Genomic DNA, 5,334 nt, shown 5'->3' with positions numbered 1-5,334 from the left:
TCCTTCTGGGTAATCCAAACTATTCTCCCTATCTTAAAGTAAGATCTCAGTTACGTCTGCAAAATCACCTTTGCCATTTAAAGCAACATATTTGTAAATATCAAGGATGGGGCGTGGACATCTTGGGTGGGGGGGCATCTCTCTACAGTATATGTATTAGGAGATACTAAGAAAACTTGGTAATACTTAAAAAAAAGTTAAAAATAATGAAGAAGGTTGATTAGAGAAATAAGTGAAATACTGAAAAATGAAAACACCAGGGCACTCGCGATGGTTCACTCGGTTAAGCATCTGACTCTTGATTTCAGCTCAGGTCACGAATTCATGGTTCGTGAGATCGAGCCCTACGTCTGTCAGCACAGAGCCTGCTTGGGATTCTGTCTCTCTCCCTCTCTCTGCCCCTCCCCTTCTTGCACGTGTGCACACACCACTCTCTCTCTTTCTCTCTCTCTCAAAATAAATAAGTAAACTTAAAAAACACGAAAACACCAAAATGATGGAAATTAAAATCTATCCGAGAGACAAATGGTGTCACAGATAGAGTGAAGTTGACACAGGTGCAGAAGAGATCATCACTGTTAATTTGTACCAAATTGGAGTTCGTGAAGGAAGTAAGAGTGAGAACCATAAATGAAGCAATATTAAAAGATAATGGATCAAATATTCCCAGAATTGTTAAAAGAAATCAATCCTTAGATCCAGAACTCCCAGTACATCCCCAGTGGGTTAAATAAAAAGATTACATAGATACAGCACAATGACACTGGGAAAAAAACAAAAAGACCAAAGGAAGATTTTCAAAACAAAAAGAAAAACAAGATTACATTTACAAAGATGATACTTTGATGTCTGACTCCTCAAATCCACAATGAAAGCTCAGAAGTAAGATTTTCAACCTATTGAAGGAAAAGAGATGACAAAGTAAAATTATATATTTATAATTATAATTATTATAAGCTTTAAATATAATTAGGAATCATTTATTATAGGTAATATTTATAAATTATATAATTATATGCTATTATATGACTATGCTATATTACATAATTTATAAGAGTTATAATATATGTCATATTTATAAAACGTATAATATAATTTATAATATAATATTTCTGGAGGATGGCCTTTGGGAAGAAGGAAAACTATCACCAACGGAAGGTCTGAGAATCATGAAGAATTGAGCAAAGACAGTAAAAAATATGCAGAAGAATTGAAACAATCATAAATTTAATACTTGAGTAATAATAAAGCGCATGGTATTAAAGAAACAAGAAAAAGGTAGATCAATGACAGCAATAACTTAGAAGTCAGGAGACAGGCAATGGAAAAAATAGATGCTTTATGATCTCTATATTGCTAGTGGGGAAGGTAAAGCTATTTATCGTATTTCTGGTACCGAGGGATTAAGTATATATTTTAAATTGTCTATGATAACCACTGAAGAATGACAAGAGTTCATAAACTCCAAAGTAATGGAGGGGACAAATGCAAAATGAGTACTTAAATCAATTAAAAGTAAGGTGATGTGAATCAATACAGAGCGCACAGTCAGGAGGTAGAAATAAGTACATGTGTATATGTGTTTGTAATAGTAATTTATTTATACATAAACTCAAATATCCAGTTAAAAGACAAAGATGATCAGACTTGGTTAGCATTGTTTTCCTTTTATTTTAAGTTTATTTATTTATTTTTGAGAGAGAGAGAGAGAATGCGAGTGGAGGACAGGCGGGCAGAGAAAGAGGGAGAGGGGGAGAATGGCAGGCAGGCTCCGCGTGGCAAGGTCATTATGCAGAGCCTGATGCGGGGCTCCAACCCACGAAGCCGTGAGATCATGACCTGAGGCGAAATCAAGAGGCGGACACTTAATGAACTGAGCCACCCAGGGGCCCCAACATTGTTTTTCTATACAGATATGTGTGCTAGTTATAGGGAACACATCTACAACAAAGCAATACAGAAAGGTATAATGTAGAGGCAAATACTAACCCAAAGAAAGCCGTGATAGCTCTATTAATATCAGATGCACTAGCCTTTAAGGTAGAAGGCAGCACATGAGAAAGAAGTGTAATCCACAGTTGATCCCGGAACAATACGGGTCTGAACCCTGGAAGTTCATGTCTGCGTCTGCGTGGATGTTTGCATGTTTTTTGATAAATGCAGTATAGTGCTAGACATGTATTTTCTCCTTCTTATGATTTTCCTCATAACATTTTCTTTTCTCTAGCTTACTTTATTGTAAGAATACAGTGTATAATACATATTAATGTACAAAATATATGTTAACCTACTGCTATTATTGCTACAGCTTCCCGTTAACACTAGGCTATTAGTAGCTAAGTTTTGGGGGGAGTCACAAGTTATATGTAGGTTTTTGACTGCATGAGGGTCAGCACCCTTAACCTCTGCCTTGTTCAAGGGTAAACTGTACTTAAATCTACCATGAAAGTATAAAATTATAACACACATAAAGATTCTGAAACTTATATGGGGGGAGTAAATGGACAAAAAAAATCCAAGTCACTGAAGAACAACTTGGCAATACTAGGGCAAGGAGGATCAGGGGTGGCTTCCTTATGAGTTATTGGGACTTCTAATGCTACACTATTTAGGAGACCAGGGGTGTAGGGCATTGCTTCAACGATATGCCAATTAACCAAAGAGACAGAAGAATCCATAATCAGCAGTTAATAACAGAAACCTAATTTACAGCAGTACTGATGTATCTTTGCAGAGTCATAGGGAAAGAGGATATAAGTGTACAACTTTAAAAGATAATCGAGGATAATATCTTTATCACAGTAAGGTATAATTTTTAACAAGACATAAAAAGTGAAAAACAAAAAGATGCAAACATTAAACGCTTTAAAATTAAGGACTCTCTTCCACTAAGTATCCACCAAAGAAAAAGATTATGACTGCTAAAAACTAGAAGATATTTTCCAAACATAAAATTCAGAAGGGGTCAATATGTAGGATGTATGTCCAATTGCTACAAACCCGTATGAAATGAAAAGAACAACGTAGTTAAAAAAAGAGAGACAAAGTTTGAATAGGCACTTGACAGCAAAAGAAATTCAAATGACCAATAACGTATTTAAAAAATGCTCGGTTTCATTATTCAGGGAAATGGAAATTAAATTCACAAAGTCATTGGATTCACAAGATTGGCATAATTTTAAAGACTGGCAATGTCAAGTGCTGGCAAAAATGTGGAATAATTGGATCACTTGCATGCTGCTACTGGTGGTCTAAATTGGTTAAACCATCTTGGGAAACAACCTTTCTAGAGTAGTTGGAGATGAAACTAACCTATGGCCTAGTAGTCCACCTAGATGTGTGTCTGAACAAAAGAGATCCATTGAGACGCTTTGTGAACAAGACAAAAACTGGCAAAACACTGAAAACAACCCAAGCGTCCTGTAGGAGAACAGATAAATACATTTTGGGGTATTGGCAAAATTGAATGTTTGGCAGTGATGGAAATGAGTTGTAACTGTACTAAAAACATTGATGAAATCTTAGGATCAAAATTTTAAATAAAAAGGCCAGTTGCCAAAGAATCTATGAAATGAAATTTTATATAAAGTTTAAAATGTTGGATGACTAAGTATTATTTCTGGGAATAAACACGAATGTGGCAAAATTGTAAAAAGCACAAGGGATGATTGAACCTCATATTTCTTCTCCTTCTGTCACTTGCATTGCTTTCCAAATCTGTGCATTTGGAAGTATTTGTCTTCACCTGGAAGAATTTCCTTCAGCAATTTTTGTAGTATCGTTCTACTGACCACAAGTTCGCTGCATCTGTTTGTAAGAAAATGACTTTATTTCCAATGCTCATTTTGCCTTTGTTTGGAGACCTTTTTTTTTTGTTGGCTTTAAGGTAATATATTTAGAGGACTCCCCCCCCCCCCCCCCCCCCCCGACCCCCGGACTTTAAAGATGCAATTCTATTATATTTTGGTTTCCAGGTTTGCCATTGAAAAGGTCTACTTCTGCTTCCTTGAATATAGTAAGATAGTTTTTCCCAGCTGGTTTTAAGAATTTATCTTTGTCTTTGGTTTTCAGCAATTTGGCAATATAAGCTAAGTTTTCTCTGTATTTTCTCTGACTTGAGCTTATTGAGATTATTGAATCTGTGAGTTTATATCTTTCGCCAGGTTTGGAAAACATTATCTTTTCAACATTTTTGTTCTTTTCTTTTTCTCCTCTTTTTGGGCTGCAATTGCCCATAAATTAGACCATTTAATTCTGGATTATGCTTCTCATGCTTTCTTAATTTCATTATTTTTTCATTCTCTGTGTTCCACTGTGGCTTTCCTTCTCTCCAATGTGCTGTGTAAAATTGGAATATTGACCTTGAAGTTCTGCCTTTCTAACCTGAATACTCCACGAAGATACTTGAAATTGAGTTCTGCCTTACACTGATGTAAAAGCCCAGCTTGTCAGCTGCCTTCCATATAAAGTTTGCCATATACGGCAAAGCCTTGGTTTGTGAGCATAATTTGTTCCGGAAACATGCTTGTAATCCAAAGCACTTGTATATCAAAGTGAATTTCCCTATAAGAAATACTGGAAACTCAGATGATTCATTGCACAACCCAAAAATATTCATATAAAAATGGTTACAATACTGTAATATAATACAAAATAATCAATACAAAATATAAAGAAAAATAAGCAAATTAACCTTCACTTACCTTTGTGGCTGGTATGAGGGAGACGAGAGAGGAGGGTTATTTCACCATCACTAGCGGAATCACTGCTAACTTTTGGCTCAAGGGAATCTTTTTCTTTTAGTGCAGCTTTAACAAGAAACCTCTTTGATGACCTAGAAAGAAGCAAAGCCTTCCTAAGCTCACTCTTGTCCGGAAAAGCAAAGGACTGTCCATAGGTGCTTTGAAGTGACAAAAATACACTAGTTCCAGTTGTGGGCACCTCCCAGTGTTCTGAAAAATCACTGATTTCCACCAAATACCGCTTCCTGAGACCGAGCATGGGAGATGATCACCCACAATCCCTCAGTGCGAGTGCGCGCAAGAGAGAGAGAGAAGGAGAGAGAACCATTGGCTCGGTTGTGATCATGTGACATTCCACGTCATGTACTACTCGTATTGCAAGACATCGCTCGCTTATCAAGTTAAAATTTATTAGAAATGTTTGCTCGTCTTGCGGAACACTTGCGGAACAAGTTACTCGCAGTCCAAGGTTTTGCTGTATTTGAAACTGCCTTCATACAGGCAAACTAGATCTATGTCAACATGGGAATAGTAACGGGACTTGAGGGTCCTCGCAAGTCAATTACATGCTGTGGTAGTACAAGAGGTGGTT

This window comes from Panthera uncia (genome assembly GCF_023721935.1).
Source record: "Panthera uncia isolate 11264 chromosome A3 unlocalized genomic scaffold, Puncia_PCG_1.0 HiC_scaffold_12, whole genome shotgun sequence".
NCBI lineage: Eukaryota > Metazoa > Chordata > Mammalia > Carnivora > Felidae > Panthera > Panthera uncia.
This window is presented reverse-complemented; position numbering follows the sequence as displayed.